The 19,634-nt window shown below is 35.7% G+C and overlaps 1 long non-coding RNA gene across 1 annotated transcript; it reads left to right on the forward strand.

Annotated features, from left to right (window-relative positions):
* Nucleotides 1-13,204: 13,204 nt before the first annotated feature.
* On the forward strand, nucleotides 13,205-16,541 carry LOC5565796. The gene is made up of 7 exons (XR_002502950.1): nucleotides 13,205-13,611; nucleotides 13,668-13,766; nucleotides 14,099-14,197; nucleotides 14,277-14,330; nucleotides 15,215-15,629; nucleotides 16,017-16,150; nucleotides 16,228-16,541. It is a non-coding gene; the product is annotated as an uncharacterized LOC5565796 (long non-coding RNA).
* Nucleotides 16,542-19,634: the final 3,093 nt, after the last annotated feature.

Raw genomic sequence — 19,634 nt, forward strand, 5'->3', positions numbered from 1 at the left:
GCCAACCATTTTGTCATGCAGCGGATTGTTATTTCTGCTTAACCAAAGTCATGCAACACGGACGTCACAAAGCAGTTGAATATCCACAAGTTCAATCAATGACAAAACCGATTCCACATGAAGATTCATCTCCTTATCCTGTTTGTCCAAAGCGAAAACGAGAGCCTTCAGTGGATGACAGTGACGAACCACCCTTTGATGAAAGCGACGTGGAATACGAAAGAAAGCCGATGCTGTTTACACAAGCGGAACTCAATGACTTGATAAGGGACTTGGACTTATCAAAAGAAAAATCAGAATTGTTGGCATCGCGCTTGATGGAACGAAACTTTCTTTCTGTTGATACAAAAGTTACTTCCTACAGAAAGCGTCATGAAAAATTTGGAAAATATTTTTCCAAAAAAGACAGTGCTTGCTTTTGCCATGACATAAGAGGCTTGTTTGAAGAATTCGGTGAACCATATGATCCTTCTGAATGGCGTTTGTTTATCGACAGTAGTAAATTAAGTTTAAAAGCTGTTCTGCTGCATCAAGGGAACAATAAGCCTTCGATTCCGCTAGTTCATGCCGTGAACATGAAGGAATCATACGAATCGATGGCTTTTATACTTGACCTGATATGCTACAACCAACATAATTGGAAAATATGCTCAGATTTCAAAGTTGTTGCAATGTTGACTGGCTTGCAACAGGGATATACTAAGTTCATGTGTTTTCTTTGCAAATGGGATAGCCGAGCACGTAAACAACATTACGTTCGGGAAAATTGGCCCGAACGAAAGTCCTTTACAATTGGTCAAGAGAATGTAAGGTGCCATCCTCTCGTAGCGAAGGAACAGATAATACTCCCACCACTGCACATAAAGCTTGGGTTGTTCAAGAATTTTGTAAAGGCGCTTAACAAGGAAGGACCAGCTTTCGGATACATGAAATCCATTTTTCCAAACTTGTCGGATGCCAAGATTAAGAAAGGTGTGTTCGTTGGTCCTCAAATTAAAAAAATGATAAACGATGAAAATTTCTACACCGTATTGAACAATCATGAAGCCGAAGCATGGAAATCGTTCCAGCGTGTAGTTGCGGAGTATTTGGGGAACACCAGGAGCCCAGACTATGAAGAAATTGTAGCCGATTTACTCAAAAACTACAAGAGAATGGGTAAATTTTAAAGTTTTGTTTTATTTACTTTCAGCTGTAAATTTTTACATTTTATTTTAACAGGTGTGAATATGTCTCCGAAGATACATTTCCTACACTCGCATTTGAACTTTTTCCCTGAAAACCTCGGCGACGAAAGCGATGAGCACGGGGAACGTTTTCATCAGCAAATGAAAATAATGGAACGTCGTTATCAAGGATTTTGGGATGAAGCGATGATGGGCGATTATTGTTGGTTTCTCTTTCGAGAAACAAATTGCAAGCATAACAGACGGAGTGATTCAAACAACCATTTTTAAACATATATTTTTTACATGTGAATTTATAGCTTAATTTAAGTAAGCTTTGAAATATATGAAATGAACTGATTGTTGTAGAGATAATAAGTAGAGATAAAACTTATGTTCTGAGTGAAGTAGAAGCTCTGTTAATACACACGCCCTTTTTACAGATTAGTCGTGATCTAAAATTATGGATTGATAACACCACATTAAATCTTAACTAAGACTTATTAACTGTTGAAAGTTTAAGCAAATCTAAATGAAAATGCATTAAATTTTCTTCATGTTGTTGAGATCGCTTGAAAATCGTAAAAACTTCAAAATTCAAGTGTTCTACAAAAAATGCCATAACATCTTCAATTTTCAACCGATTTCAGTCATTAGGTACTTTTTTCTTTTGGTTTTTTACATACCTTGAGTTCAACATGATAAACGAATTTTAAAACATCAGCATCGTGCTTAAAACTTAGCTAAAAGTTGAAAATTTGGTTGAATTTTACTCAAAAATATCGAAAAAATTTGATTATGCCATAAATATCTAGAAAACCGTAATTTGCACAACAAAGTGATGTTCAGACGGTAGAAAGCACATTTAATTAGCTTTATTTTGCTAAAAAAAAGTTTAGATTTAGTGCTCTAAATCCGGAGATACATCAATTTAAGCAAATGTATTTTTTTGAAAAACCAAAAAAATCAAATATTGAGCGTGTCTCAAAAACGGTTCTACTGTGAATTTTTTTGACATTTTTTTTTTGGATTCAGCGTACGATTTTACATTGAAAATGGAGCTCAGCTTACTAAGTTCAGAAATGTTGTAAACTAGTGTAATCAACGAGAGAATACGAACCGGGACATTCGGCGAAGACCACATCGACGTAAAGGGACTAGCGATTGGGAGCTCGGTACGTGGAACTGTAGATCTCTCAACTTCAGCGAGAGCACACGCATACTCGCCGACGTGCTGAAGGACCGTGGATTCGGCATCGTAGTGTTGCAGGAAGTGTGTTGGAAGGGATCAATGGTGCGAACGTTTAAGGGTAACCATACCATCTACCAGAGCTGCGGCAACACACACGAGCTGGGAACAGCTTTTATAGTTATGGGTGATATGCAAAAGCGCGTGATCGGGTGGTGAAAATGTGCAAGTTGAGCCTCAAAGGCCGGTTCTTCAACTTCAGCATAATAAACGTGCACAGCCCCCACTCCGGAAGCACTGATGATGATAAAGACACTTTTTACGCGCAGCTCGAACTGCCCAAGCCACGACGTCAAAATCCACCTCAAAGCAGCTACTTCCAGAACAGCCTTCCATACCAGTACACCTGGAGATCAGTACAGTAGACAGAATCGCAAATCGACCACGTTCTGATTGATGGACGGCACTTCTCCGATATTATCGACGTCAGGACCTATCGTGGCGCTAACATCGACTCTGACCACTATCTGGTGATGGTCAAACTGCGCCCAAAACTCTCCGTCGTTAACAACGTACGGTACCGACGGCCGCCCCGGTATGACCTAGAGCGGCTTAAGCAACCCGATGTCGCAGCGGCATACGCGCAGCACCTCGAGGCTGCATTACCGGAACAGGGTGAGCTGTATTGAGATATAATTCAGGTAATACCGTTTAACCGTGTATAGTCAATCTCTACACAGTCTCCCTCTGAGATCTGATTCACAGCCATCTTGTTTTTTACTCTGTAAAAGTTCCTCGAGTAATAAAGACACGTTTGTTATAACTAGCGAGTTACGTAAGTCTTTATCCGAATTGTCCGGTCATCCCATTAGGTTATGGGCCCAGGACCGGTTTGCATCGCGAAAGTGGTTCTAGTTCTGGTGCTTTGAGAAACGCGGAGTGAAAGTGTTTTTGCGTGCATCATGGAGGATTCCGGAAAGGAGGAGATCTGTCGAGTCGCCATGTTTGATGGCCACAACTTCGACTCGTGGAAATTTCGCATGATGACCTTGTTAGAGGAACATGACTTGGTCGAGTGTATCGATGCGTAGAGGAGTTAAAAGTGGAAGAAACAGATTCGGCGGCTGAGCAGCAGCAAAAACGAAAAGCTCTCGCGGAACGCCAGAAGAAAGACAAAAAGTGCAAGTCCATCATCGTATCGCGAATCCACGATGATCAGTTAGAGTTACTTCACGGGAAAAGTTCGGCGAACCAGATGTGGGATACATTGGTGCGCATTTTCGAGAGAAAAAGTGTTGCAAAACGTATGCAGCTGAACCACAGAGAACAGACATGGAGGCTCGAACAAAATTCCATTAAAATCATGTGTAAAGGTTAGAGTCAATCATCAGCGCCGCCAACGCAGACAGCGCGACATACAAACTCGTTTCGACCACACGATGGCACTAGTGAACGTCAACATACATTGGCACACAAAGCAACGCTAGCGACAAGTGGCAATTTTTGATGGTGACCTAGCGCCAAAGTGTAAAAAGCGGCAAAATTGAAGCTCCTATATTCTGATGACAGCGCCGCGTAACAGGAGCATAACGACATACTTTGAAATGTCCGGTAAAAAGCTTTACACACGCTGACGATCAAAGATGAACGTCTGTTCTCTGTGGCTGAACCGCGAACTTTTCGAGCTACGTCACTCGGGTGGTCCGTTACAGGATTATTTTGTGAAATATGATCGGCTTATTCGTTTGTTTCGAAACGCCGGTGGGAAAATCGACGACATCGACGTCGTGTGTCGGTTGCTTTTGTTGTTGGGCTCTGAGTACGACGCTGTCGTGACGTCGATCGAGAGTCAGCCGGAAGAACAAATAACGATGGAGTTCGTTAAGTGCAGACTTCTCGACGAAGAGATAAAACGAAAGTCGATTGCCGCGAGTGATGTGTGTGGAGACCACAACGAGTCCGCCGCCTTCAGTGGTAGTGGTAAAGTTTCTCGCACCCCGAAGTTGGAAAAGCCGAGAGTGTGGAAGTGCTTCGGGTGCCAGAAAGAGGGACACAAGATTGCGAACTGTCCCGAGAAGAAAGAGAAGAAAGCAGTGAAACCGTCGGCCTACAGCGCGGAGCCCAGTGCAGAGCCAAGTGATGATGGTGGTGGTGTAGTGTTTTTGGCGGACGAACGCAAAAGCAAACCGCCGATGAGTCGAGTGCAGTGGTTCGTGGACTCGGGCGCCACCGAACACATATGCAATGACAAAAGCTTGTTTGCAAAGCTCTCGCCACTGAAGAAGCCGATGGAAATAGCCGTGGCGAAGAACGGCGAGTTAGGGGGGTCCGTAGCCTTGAGGTAACGCTTTCGCTTTATAAGCGGAAGGTCATGGATTCAATTCCCAGCCCCTCCAAAAAAATAACCCGTCCAGCCACCAGAAGACGCCGCACGGAGGACCGTGCTTAGGGGAGCACATCCATCCTCCGTCAGTATCAGATGGTGACTGAGACAAACTGACCCACTTCGCAGGCAACTAGCCTCAAACGACTCAGGAACACGGCAAAACGAACCACCGCAAGAGCAATGGACTATGGCTTATGGAAATCGATTGGACCAACAGCAGAGCACTCTCCTACCTGCTCGGTGTGAGAGCACAAGAGCAGAAGAGAGTGAAAGCAGATGTAAATATAGATTAGCTAAAAATAGAACTGTATCGGTAAGGAAGATACAGATAAACTGATTCCGGCACAGTAGTGGCCACGAGCACGGAGTGCCTTAAAAAAAAAATAATTAAAAAAAAAAAAAAGAACGGCGAGTGGGTGACAGCCAAATACGTTGGTGATGTGCCTGTATTATCGGTCGTCGGAGAAAAAGTGATCGAGTCGACAGTGAGCCAAGTGTTGTTTATTCCGGAGGCGAGTGATTCCAAGCAACAGCACCAAAATTTGGTAAATTTTTTAATTCATTTTTTCTATTGAGCTGAAACTTTGCACAGTTTTCCAGTTCCATCTAAATCGTCATTTTCCGATATCAAATCTTCAAGTTGAGTCACGACTAACTTTTCAAAAGGGTGTATGTGAAAATGGTTCAAAAATATTCAAAAAGCTGCACAGCAAAAACGGTTCTTTCGATTGTTAGACAACTAAAGAAACAAAGTTAGACAACTAAATAAAGATTCCAAAAAAAATACACACAGTAAAAAAAAATTTTTTTTTGCATTAAAAAACATAATTTTTGACACAAAAACTCAAATATCTCAAAACCCTATCGGAATACCAACGTAATTTTTTGAGGGAAAACGGTCCATTATATTAGCTATCTACCATAAAAATTTGGTGATGGTAAACCAATAAACAAAAAAGTTATGAGTTATGAAAAGTTTTTTTTTCGGTGTAAATTATTACGGGAACCGCAGTTTGTTGCTGATTTTATTGTTAAGGGCCTTGCGTGAATTAAACAAGTCGTTTTCATGTATTCATTAGTATTATGTATATTATATGTATAAATATTATGTATATGTATAAATATTATATGTATGTGTATATATGTATAAATTAAAATGAATTAACAGATTACACGAAAATAATTTTTTTTTTTACTAGGATATTTTATTTTAGAGTATGATCGATGAGTTTCTAAATGTTATATATAAACTTTAAAAGTTTTGGATTTGGGTATGCGTTATGAGATCATGAAAACATTTTATTAATACTTATTTATTTATTTATTTTTATTCAATTTTTTTACAATATCGAACACTTTTGCATCATTATCAGTACAGTTCGAGTATAGTTTTGCTTTAATTTTATTTTCTGACAATGGAATGAAACAGTGAAATTTTTGGGTTCCTTGGATCGTTTTCGCGTTATTATATTGCTCGCTGAGCTCTGATGCCGTTAATTCGTACTCTTCAGTAGTAGTATAACAAAATGATAATTTTGTCAAATCTTCTTCTTTTCTGCGATTCGCCCAATCAAATAGTTCTTTTGCAGTTTTAATTGGATGCTCACGTTCTTTGGCTAAACTTGCTCTTGTGGCCATGCGCTTTATGGTTCCTCCAATAGCATCACAAGGACCTTTGCCATGTGACGTAGCAAAGAAATGCCATTCTGCATCAATTGACATAGGCTCGAAAAATTCTTACGGTTTTTGTACTGCGATGCTGCTCCATCAGACATGAAATATATCTTTCTGATTTCTTTATCCTTATCAACGCGTAAAAAGTTAATCATTTTGGCAATGAACAAATTTACAGATACTGAGTCGTGTCTTAAATCTTCGGAAATTACAATAAAACTAAAATGTTCAATTTGCGTACTTCCATTGAAATAAATAACGAATGGATGAATTGTAGCTTGTTGTACGTTCCAGTGATGGGACTGCACTTCATCTTGCAATACAAAGCTATAGTTTTCAGAAAAATCACAAATGACTAAAAATTCACCATCTTGTAATGTATTTTTCGTATTTTTTAAAAAGCGGGATTGCTCTGTTTTAATAAAGTCGTGAGGAATTAAACTTTCTAATTTCAAGCAAAAAAATGACACAAACTCATCTACAGGTTTTACAATAGTTTCTAGGTCACACCTATCCGTGGTCACCCATTGCTCAAATGATAACTGATCAATATAATTTTCTTCAAACTCAGCGAATAAAGTATTTTCCAATGATGAAGAATCTGGACAATCCGAACAAGATCGTAGATAGCAATTTGATGTTGTATTTTCACACAAAAGACTACCAGTTAACATTTTAATATCCTTTGATTCTTTTCAAACTATGTAAGATTAGGTTAATATTTTCGTGTGTTGTGCACACACAAACATTATGTGTTCCTGAATTGGATAGAAGCTTGCATTGCCTTGGACGAAGGCTTGCAAATGAGGAAAAACCTACCTTAATATTTTCGTTAATTTCCTTGAAGCGTGTATACGCTTCTTTCAAAGTAGTCATCATTAATCGTTTTTGGATTGCTTGACGCTTTCCATTTTTTTTACAGATACATAATCTTTTTGGCCAGGCATAGCTCTACTTACTTTATCGTCTTCAAAATATTGAATTATTTTTTCTTTTGTCTCATCTGTTAATGAAGTACTCGACCTAGCATTTTTTGTTGCAAGACAGTTATTTTGAATTGTTTTGCCTCTTTTGCTGTATTTCTATTGGTTTTGAACTCATCAATGGCGTCTTGAATAGACCACGAGCTTGGCAGCATCGACAAAATCAATAATTTTTCTTTCCTTGTCGTGGCTAGATTCGAGAACCTTTCCTTCATATTCATAATTACCTCATCGTAGTCTGTATTTTCCACATCCTCAGGTCCTAATTTGAAGAGGTTTCTTCGTACAGCTTCGTTGATTTCACGGTATTTTTTCTCGGGATAATTGACGTAACCCATCTTCGTCCATTTAATCGGAGTCACTTTTATTCCAGCTATCCCTTCGTTGAAGCGTTCGATGTTGACCTTCTGGATGCACTCATCTTCTGATTGATTTGTTGAAACAGATGTCGCTGATGGTACCGTGGCAAGACTATCTGCACTTGGTACTTCTGGTAACTCCTCAGTTGTTGTCGGTGCATCTAGTAATTCCTCAGTTGTTGTTGTTTTCGAACTTCCTGCAACCTGATCCACCGATGATGTACAGATTGCCCGTTTGTCAACGTTTAAACGGCAGGACGTACAAATGCGTAAATTTGTATTCAATGTAGACATTGGAGCATAACCAGCCGCTTTCAGTTTATCTATGGTGCTTTCGGTGAGATTTCGTAGCTCTTTCGAACACTTTTTTTCTGCAAACGGCCTGCAACAGTTGAGAAAGCGACTACTCATGTTGCTTGTTAGATTTTAATAAACAAAATCTCTTTTAAGTTTTTACTGACTAGTTTGGTGTCGTTTTCTTGACTGAAGAAAAATTTTACAATTAAATCTTTTATAACCATAGTGGTAGTATATTTTTAGCTTTTTCGTGAGTATGTTCATGGTATGTACCTATCATGTTTTTGATGTTGTTGAAGTTACTCGCTTTCTCCCAAATATTGTATTTTTTGACAAAATCAAGAATGCGATCGCAGCTCTGTTTGGAGCTGCGAACTTATTCACACAGTGAGAGAAAATTGCTCAGAACAAAGGATAAAAACTTCCTTGATTTCGTACACCACAGGCAGCAAAATAAATGAGACTTCACAAAGATTATCAATATTCCTTGCCAAATTAGAATAATACACATCATCATTGATAATAAATAAAACAATTTTCAGTGAAATTTCGACGTCAGAAATATTAATTTCACAAGCTGTATAACATTTCATTGAAGTTCGTCAATAATGACTAAGTGTGTAAGAGGTCAGTTTAGCCGCTTATTTACATCTGTGAAAGCCGCCCGGAGTTGTCACAGCCGCCATCCCATTGTTTCGACTTTGACATTAGCTTCGCATCCAGAAAACTTCGCATCGCATGAGCAGGTGCGATTACGGTTTAGTGCTGCGAAGTCAATAACTAAGATTATGGAATTGAAACAGATAGAGCTAAAACAATTTCTCCAGAATTTAAACAAATATTGCATGAGAATTTCCAGAGTTATTCTCCCGTCAATTTATCCAGGAATTTCTAGATTAATAAACTTGTATGGAACTTTCCATAGATTAATTCAAAAATTGCTCCAGGAATCACACTGCGAAGATTTTTCCATAGAGATCTCTAGGAATATTTGTAGCTGTGTAATCGCTGTAGTTGTCTCTAGGAATTCCTTATGAAGCTCAAATACGAGATTTCTTCATATTTTTCAGTGATTGCTTCAGAAATTCCTTCATGGATTCCTTCCCAAATTATTTCGTGATTCATACATTTCTTTCATACTATTATTTCGTGATTCTAGACATTTCTTCAAATGATTCTTGGAATTTATCCAGGAAGATGGTAGAGATTATCCCGAATTTCATTTCAAGCAATCAATTAGGAATTTTTGTAGAGATTCCTGTAGTGATAATGATGAATATGGAAAATTATTTATGATTGAATTGAAACATTTTGTGAGTGAAAATATTTGAGAGTGTATTATCGCTAGAATGTCTCGCCGTTAAGCATCGGTTACACTACGAGCTTTCAGTTTTTGGCTATCACTGTAAACTCGGCTTTACTCTTTAATGTGTGAAAAATACCCATTATTTTCTTATATATGGAAACGTCAAAATAAAGGGTACTTCATTTTTTCAAATAATGGGTATTTTTTGCCCATTTATATATTCCGCGTATTTACTCTTTAATGGGTGAAAAAAATCTTGCAGCTATAGTCAGTTAAGATTCATGGAACAGCATTTGATGTTCATTAGTTCGTTACTATTATATCAGAAATAAGAAATAAAAAGTGCGGATACGTAAAAGGTAGGTTTCATATTATTCGTGGCTGTGTCTTCTATCTAAACAATTAATCAAATATTTTACAGAATGGATTTTCTGCCCAAAACATCCCGTTGCATGCCCCGCTGCGCAAAACCGCCAGGAACAGCTGCTCCATTCATTAGGCTTATTGATGAATAGATGATTCTACTGCATCAGAACAATAATTGTTAATATTATGCTGAATAAAATACGTTTGTTTATATTAAGAAGTTGCTATAGTTTATGTTTTATTCACGAAAATAAATAATAAAATTTATTGAATTTTGATGTTCGGAAAAAGAGTAAATTTTACCCTGTTTCTCTAAAAATACTTTTTGGATAGTGGGTAAAATTCACTCGTTGATTTGTCGTACAAGCCGTTTACTCTTTAATGAGTAAGGGCCCTTTACTCTTTTTATGAGTTAAACTAGTTTCTCTCAAAGAGGGTACTTTTTTACCCATTAAAGGGTACTTTGGTCTTACAGTGTAGAGGCAAGCTACCCCATTAAACATTTGACAGTTCAACAGCCGACTAAATTGGTTGAAAAATCGGTCGATTGTTGCACCGACGCTTATGGAAGATTAACACAGGAATCAACCGAATATCAACCGATTTAATAGGGTGGGCCAACATAATCCTACTAAATAGGTGGATAAATCGGTATTTTAAGTAAAATCCAAGCAAATTGACCTACTAAACATCAGATTTCCTCGGTCACCCGATTTAATCTAGCGATTAATCAGTTGATCGCTGTGTTAAACTTCCATAAGTGTCGGTGCAACAATCGACCGATTTTTCAACCAATTCAGTCGGCTGTTGAACTGTCAAATGTTTAATGGGGTAGTTGTGTAGATGTGTGAGCTTTTTACTTTCACACTCATACTCGTGTTTGCCGTGTGCAGATGAAATGTGAATAAACGGCGGGTATGCGAATGTATATGTATGATTTCTTCGCGTCTTCGTCAGCGGATGGGAGTTGAGCCTGGCCGGTTAAAGAGAAGCGTTCACTTGGCATTATGTGATCAATTTTCTTGGCGAATGGATGTACTTCCATCATCCGCAAAATATTCGGCAGAGATCGGTTACTGCAATGGCGTAGTCGGTAGTGTTCGGAAATTATATTTGGAACGTGAGAATTTTTTTTTAAAACGTAAGTATTTTGTCGTGTGAGGTAATAGAGAGGCACAGAAAAGTATCAAAACAAAAATAAAGTGTTGTGATAAAGAAGATCGGAATTCCAGTAGGCTCACTATGGCTTTGAGGTAGTGAGTAGGCTGAGAATGATCCGAGATTGAAAAAAGCAGAAAAACAATGTGAAAGCAAAATAAATGGAGTTCCAATAGGCTCATCGGATGATGAGTAGGCTGTGAATGGTCCGAGATTGGAAGATAATGAAAAATGGGGTTCTAGTAGACTCATCCAGATGGTGAGTAGGCCAAGAATGACCCAACATTGAAAAACAAAAAAAAAAACGATGAAGCGGAGTTCCAGTAGGCTCATTAGGTGGTGAGTAGGCTGTGAATGGTCCGAGATTAAAAAAAAAACCTATGAAAAAAAAATGAACTCTCGTAGGCTCATCCGAATGATGGGTAGGCTGAGAATGGTCCGAAATACAAAACAAAAAAAAATGATTTTGGTATTAATGTGTATATGATTGAAATGAATTGAAAAAAGTGCCGGATTGGATTGATTCCAAATTGGATATGGATTGGATTTGTATTAGATTGGTTTCGGATTGAATTGTGAAAAGTGCTAGAATGGATTTATTTCAAATTGGATATGTATTGGATTTGGATTGCATTTTGATATTGTTTTGATCGTATTTGGATGGTGATTAGAATTCGGATTGGATTCATATTTAGCTTGTACTTAAATTAAATTTAATTCAATTTTGATTGTATTTTATTTGAGTTCGGATTCTACTTGGATTTTATTCAAAATCGGTTTGGATTAGATTTGAATTGTACTGAATTCATATTTGACTCGAATTTGAATGAATTTTGTTCGGATATTGATTTATAATAAACTTGTTTCTCTATTGGTTTGAATATAATTTTGATTGTGTTTGGATCCTACTTGGATTGGATTCGGAATAGGTTTGGATTGGTTTTGATTTGTATTGACATTATATTGGACTCGGATCTGGTTTTGATTGGATTTGAATGTATTTGAATTCAGTTTAGATTCGACTTGGATCTGATTCGGAATTGGTTTGGGTTGGATTTAAAAAGTATGGGATTAAATTCGGACTCGGATTCGATTTGGAATGGATTAATTTTGGATTTAGATTTGCACAGAAGTTGAATTTGATTTTGATTGTATTTCAATGGTGATTTGATTTGAACTATATTTTGATTGCAATTGAATTTGGATTGTATTTAGATTGAATAGGATTCGGATTAGATTTGGATTAGATTTGTATTGATTTGGTTTGGATATGGATAGTACTAGTTTTGGATTTGCATAGGATTATAGGGTAGGTGTACCAGTTATGGACATAGTGGTTCCCTATTTCGCCATACATGATAATTTTATTATCTTCAAATTTTTAATGATTCTGTGTGTTTAATTAGTCTGATATCAAATATATCTTGATGTTGAAACATTCAAAAAGATTCAAAATGTGGAAGTTTTCGAGAAAACACATATGGCCAAATAGGGAACCACTATAGCCATAACTGGTACACTTTCCCTACTTAGATTTGTTTTGGCTTTTGATTGCATTTGAATTTTGAATAAATTGGATTTGGATTTGATTTTGATTCCATAAGATTTCAAATTGTATTCAAATTGGATTGGATTTAGATTGTAAAAAAATTGAATTTTGGATTGGCTTTTAATTCAAATTTGAATTTGTATAATATGTTGGTTGGATTTAATTTGGATTAGATGTAAATATGATTGTTGAATTGGATGTGTTTTTTTTTTGTACCCTGCATAACACTTAACTTTGATTTGAAAATTTTTATGTGTGTGAGCAGGTTTTGAAAATTAGAGTAGAGAAAAGGGAGAATGTAGTGATAATGATGAATATGAAAAATTATTTATGATTGAATTGAAACATTTTGTGAGTGAAAATATTTGAGAGTGTATTATCGCTAGAATTCATATAGTCGCATTTTTTTATGCTCCATAACTTTGCGGAAGACAACAAATCGCTAGGAAGTGAAACCAAAAAACATAATAATTGATTACTATTAACTAGTGAACATAGTAACTATTTCTCAACGTCAAGTTTTAGAGCATCGAAAATAAACACAAATCTTTGAAAACGCTAAAAAAAAATTGCAACCCCAAAGTGCTAGAGGTTTTGTCTGGCTAAAGTCGGATCCTGACCCAGTGTGCATTGTTTCCTTTTGTTGACTCGATCTTTTCAATCTGGAATTCGTCTGTGCTGAAATCTTCATATAAAATAAAATATTTTACAGCGTTTTTTTTTTGTAAATACTCAAAAAAATAAGTTTTAATTTGACATTTTGTTAAAAAAAATACATAATTAAAAGACTTAGTTTAAGTTTCATCCATTTCTTTCGCTCTCTTCTAATAAAAAAATAGGTACCCGTAAAGTAAAACAATTGGTACTTCAGTTCTTAATTTTTTGATATAAGATTAAATTGAAATCATTAATTGAAACACAGGAGTAGTCTATATTTACATAAATTCTACTTGTGGAGACAATTGCATAACATTCTGAGAAACCTTTAAGGTAATAAAAAACAATTCTCATTTTTAATTGTATTTTAGAAGGAACGAGCAGCAAAATACCAATTGCTATGGCAAGTATTGTGCCACCTGGCATAACCATAAAAAAGGAGACAGAAAGCACAAGAAGTATTCCTCCAATTCAAATTCCTCCACAAATGAATTCTACCTCCATCAACTCAGATTTCGAAGGTATATTGATTGAACATATGGTTTTCTATAGATTATAAACCAATTAATATTTTTAGGACAAACATCCCCGCCATCTAAAATTCCACGACTGGCAACATTACTACACTCTATCGCCCCACTAACTCCACGGCCGGTAACGGTAACCACCATAGCAGGTAAACAAAAAAACACATTTCTAAAACATTAGAACGGATCTTGTTTATTAAGGTGACGAGAGTACGTGTTATTTTCTTTACCTTTCGTCTCTTTCTAACAATTTGCCTAGTGATTTTGATAGTAAATTTGATTAGCCAAAATACTCTTATGCCTCTTATATATTGAGCAGAATAAGAATAGTTACGAAGAGTTACCCCTACTAAAATTAAATATTTACAGGTTTCGTTTACTGAGATTTTAAATTTTCAATCAATACCGTAAAACCTCATCATAATACTCCCATTTTGAAAATCTTCAAAAACGCATTTTAATAAGATGTTGATGTTTTTAGGACAAATCTCACCACCAACCAATATTTCACGACCAGTAACTTCTAATCACATCGCTCTACCGAAAACAACTCCGTGGCCGGTGCCATTGGTGAACACAGGTAAGATTAACTAAAAAAGATCAACACATTTTTATTTTTTCAATATTTTTGTTTTATTTTTTGATTTTTTTTATTCAAGATGACCATGATGTTGAAGACCTGACGGCCTTAATGATTAAAATGAGCGTGATCGGTGAGTATTTGATTTATCTTACAGAAAAATAAGGTTGCATTTTGTCCACATTTCTAGACTAACATTTGAAAAAGGCAGAATTGCCGTATAAACTTTTGGCATCTCACGCAAATTGTGGACGTATCCCCATCAAATCATAAAAACTTATATCTGTAGCAGATAGAAGAGACACCTTTCGGCTACAGGTATTAGTTTTTATGGATTTATGTCCATGAGTTTAGGAATTGCGTTCGAAGAAAATGTTTTCGATGTCAATTACGCCCTTTTCAAATGTTAGTCTAGATTTGTTAATTTCAATAATAATGTTTAGTAGATTCGTAAACTTAACTCTTGTTTTACACTGAATAGACTTTTCCCGTGAAAAAAATATTATTGGCTTAATCGCTTCCTTCGGTCTTATAAAAAAAACTTTTCCCAACGAACTTATATTTTTGGCGCCTCTAAATATTGGAAAGTAATGAAAAATATTCGAATGAGCATTTTATTTCAATACCACCTTTCTCACAAGTTTTATCTATGCTCAGTGGTGAAAATCAATTCAACAGCTGATCAACTGATTCGTTGTACAAATGCACATTTAACTAACCTTGTGAGAAAGGTGGTAGTGGAGTAAAATGCTCATTCGACAAGCCATTCAAATGTTTTTCACAAGTTTTTCATTATTTTTCAATAGTTAGGGACGTGATAAAAATATAGGCTTTCTGGGAATAATTTCTCTATAAGACTAAAGGAAACGAGTAAACCAATAATAATTTTGCACGGTAAACGTCTATTGGTTGTGTATTGTATTTCGTTGCGTTTTTTTGTGAATAAAATACAGTTTACTTGCTAAGAAATGTAGATATGAAATTCTTCTGCGTTTTGTAATAGTAATATCATTTTAGAAAAAAAAAATTGACAAAAACAATGAGGCGACGACAAGAAAATTGGATGCCCTAAACACAAAAATGGCTTCACTCCAAAGAATAATGGGCACAATGTCCGATGCCATTGATGCCATCAGACAATCATCCATCAATGAAGTAAGAGAAGAGACAGCTATACATTTCCCAATCAAAAATGACGAGGAATTGAAAAATTTGGAAGTCTTACTAGTAGAAGAACAATTTGAAAAAGCGTTTCGCTCGAAATTAAAAAAAGAAAAAACAAAAGATGCTTATCATTTTATGCGAAACGCTGTTGGACAAATTTTTTACAAAACTACAAGACATACTTGGAGCGGACGCGTGGGCCACAATAGTGGCCACGAGGAGGATGCTTACAAGGCCTCTAATCTGAACGTTGTGCGCATTTTGCTTGGTATGTTTTTAAGTTGAGGGTTTTTTTTATTACCGAACAAATTTTGCTTTTGTGTCTTAGATTGTCATGAAATTTTCTCCATAAGCAATGTAATCAACACATTGTCAAATATTCTAAAATAATTTTTTTTCTGAAAAAAAAGTTGAAATTTGTTGATTTTTCCGGACATCTATTTTCATAGCTTGAGAATGACGAACCGTAGGAACAATGATTAAAATATGTTTTTTTTTCCGAATTTTTGAAAATAAATTTCCGTTATATTTACATGAACTTTACCAGTGGAGAAAGTTTCATGAAAATCTGAGACCTTCTGGCCCAAATCCATTCGGTAATAAAAAAAGCGAAAATTATAGATAATTATTGTTCATTTTTTGTTTTAATCTTCAGATGTTGCAATGGAAATTTTCCCTATCACCCGAGACACCGCGATCCAGGAATTTAAAAAGGCACTTCAGAACAAAAATGCCGCGGTTCATATGAACAAGGTTCGCGATGCCAAATTTGTCCATGAATAAATAACGGTAAGCAAATAAAATAAGTATTACAACAATTTTTGAAATGCTCCATTTTAATAAAATTTTCCCTTTTATCGTTACAGAGGGAAAACTACTGAACAAATCAGTTATGTGTAAATGAGATTAAAAGAGAAATATTTGTTGAGGACCATCCATAAACCACGTTGATTTATTTGTTAATTTTTTAAACTTTCTATGGACAATGGCCGTATTCCACTTATTTCAGGCGGAATAAATTAAATAGAATGTCGAACTTGAACTCTAATTTTCTAAAATTCATTTTTTTTTATTATTTTCGGTGTTTTCACATGTTGGGGTTTATGAAATGTCAAACGCAAAAGTGATCCATAATTGTTAAGAGACAATAAAATAATTTCATAAGCGATGGACAAAACGATGTGATATTAGTATTGTTTTTATTATAGAGTTTTATTATTATTATTATTATTATTATTATTATTGTTATTATTATTATTATTATTATTATTATTATTATTATTATTATTATTATTATTATTATTATTATTATTGATATTTTTATTATTATAATTATCATTATTATCATTATAATACCAAGAAAAAGTACCTTTATGAGCCACATTTATTATTATAATTAGCTGAGTTAAATCAAAATCAAACACCATGCCATGATCAGAAAGATACCTAGAGCCATAATGTCGAATCAATGTTTAATTTAAAAAATTTTGATCAGAGTATCAGATACAAAGATAATCTATGCCAACTTTGAAATCTCCTGAATCAGAAATCTGGCTTCCAATTTGAATAGGTCCCAAATGATTTGTTCATATACATAAAATTCGATCAGTTTCTTTTGTTTATTACGGTACAGCTGCTGTACTTCAGCAAAACTTATAAATGGGGTCAATTAAGCTTTTCATTTTATTAATCAAATTGACTGTAAATCTTTTCAAATCATTATTATAAACGATAAAAACTGATTGAATTTTATATTGACAAATCACTTAGGACCTATTCAAATTGTAATTCAGAAATAAAATATCCAAATCAAAAACAGCCTAAAAAGAATCAACATTAGAGAATTTAAAAAATTAAATTAAAAATGGATTAAAGTTCAAAATATTAATTTAATAATTTTCAACTTGAAAATAAATTTATTAAAATAAGAATATTTGACAATCTTAAAAATCAAACAGAATCCAGTTTTACGCGAGTGGTAATGGCCGCTAAATTTTGACATTCTCTGGGGGTCACCACCGTCATAGCAACCAACTTCACTTCTATGTTCTCTTGTGATCAGAAGAGTAAAGTTGGCTGTGATAAAGGTGGTGACCCCCAGCAAATGTCAAAATACGGCAGCCATTACCGCTCGCGTAAAACTGGATAGATTCAAATTTCAATGTTGGAGATTATAAACATTAAAAATTGTTTTTGAAGTATTTGTTATTGGGCAGCTTTTCACACAAAACATTAGATAAAAGAATCTTGATAATTTCACCAATGCATATAAAATTTAATTTAAATATCACGATTATAGTTAATGGTTGGTTGAATATCTGCAGAATTCTGGGAAATTTTGTCGAAAGTATGCAACGCAGTATTCTATCCGACCTGTTAGCACAATCATAGCAACCCATGCTTTCGAGTGTGTCAGATTTTTTTTTTCAGTTTGAGTTTTTCAATCCAATTGTAGAAAAGTCGGACCAGACTTGGACAAGCCCAAGTCTGGTCCGACTTTCTCCACTTTCCGCCAGAACGTTATGAGCGTTACCATCGTCCACTGTTTGAGGAATCGTACCTGGCGAAAAAAAAAATAGTTTGAGGAGCCCACCGAGATATGGGGACAATCATTCTTCTTAGGTGCTAATCAAAATTTGAGCGTAATTATTCATGAAATTTTGAAATATGGTTTGTAGATTCATGAAAATAATTTCGTGGATCTGCTGCTCAAAAACCATGACTTGAAAATCAGTTTTCTTAGGTGCTGATCAAAATTTGAGCACAAATACTTATGATATTCTAAAACCTGTTATGCAGACTCATGAAAATCCTTTTCCGAATCTGCCGCTCAAAAAACTTGATTTTACAATCATTCTTCTTTGGTGCTAATCAAAATTTGAGCGTAACTGTTTATAAAATTTTGAAACATAGTTTGGAGACTCATGAAAATAATTTCGTGACTCTGCCTCTAAAAAACATGACTTGAAAATCAGTTTTCTTAGGTGATGATTAAAATTTGAGTATAACTATTTATGAAATTATAAAACTTGGTATGCAGACTCAAAAAACATGATTTGACAATCATTCTTCTCGGGTGCTAATCAAAATTTGAGCGTAACTATTTATAAAATTTTGAAACAGTGTTGTGAGTCTGCACATGAAACATATTTCGTCTGTCCTTTAAATAACTTCACTAAAAATTTATTCCTCTTAGGTGTATATCAAACATTTGCACTTAACCATACGTTGGCAAGTACATCGTTGGTACACTAAATTTTGGAACCTTGTTTTCGGGTCGAATAGGGAAGAATATCGTCCCACACCGCATTTTTCAGAGACCCATCCCGTTCATGCTTGTTACGTCACATCATCCTATCCCGCATGCGCATTACAGCGTTTTTAAAAAGGTAAACCATTAACTCCCTGTTTTCATCCGGAAAATATTACACGTAGGAATACGCGGATTCGATGCCACCCTCCGACTTTTAATTGGGACCGGAACTGTGTGCGTCTTAAAGCATGCGATGGATCCATTTCCCAGTATGCTCATTGACCGGTTTGATGTATTCCAATTATGACGGCCCGATTCTGGCACCATCTTAAACTTACGCTCGCTTTAGTCAATTCAGCACACTTTCTACGATGTAGGATAATTCGTTCGTTTCGTCCTGTTGGGTTCGAGCCGCTTCCATCGGAAATCGATAGCTATGCTGGTGCAGATACGGATATGACCATTAAAGCTATCTTTCAGGTGCTTCTCCCAATCCGGCTCATTATAGTTTTGTAGGAAATCAAACGGTAGTTGGGACATTCGTTTTGGAATTGAATAGTCGCAATTTTCACCAAAAACACCGATTGTGGGATTCAGCTCCTGTTTTCTGTTATTTTTATATAGCTATCATTCCATGCTGAGCAGAAGTGAGATTGTAGTGGTAGTGAACATCGAAAAAGTTCACTACTACAATCACACTTCATGCTGGGATGACAGCTGGGATATGCACAAGCAGCATAAAATCCATCTAACAGCCCATACATAATTTTGTCTAACGTTAGGCTAACGTTAGTCTAAATTTAGTCTAACTGATCGTTTCGAACTTGCAGCATATCTAACAAAACTGTGTCAGATCTGTCTAATTTTAGACTAAATTTAGCCTAACGTTAGAAAAAAATTTAGGCTAACAATCTAACGAATTAGACTAAATTTAGACTATAGTTAGCCTAACCTGCCGTACTGGGAAAGAACACTCTTCTCGGTGGATCTTCCAGTTCGCCAAGAAAGTGTGTCCTGATT

Source organism: Aedes aegypti, unplaced genomic scaffold, assembly GCF_002204515.2.
Source record: "Aedes aegypti strain LVP_AGWG unplaced genomic scaffold, AaegL5.0 Primary Assembly AGWG_AaegL5_hic_scaff_1672_PBJ_arrow, whole genome shotgun sequence".
NCBI lineage: Eukaryota > Metazoa > Arthropoda > Insecta > Diptera > Culicidae > Aedes > Aedes aegypti.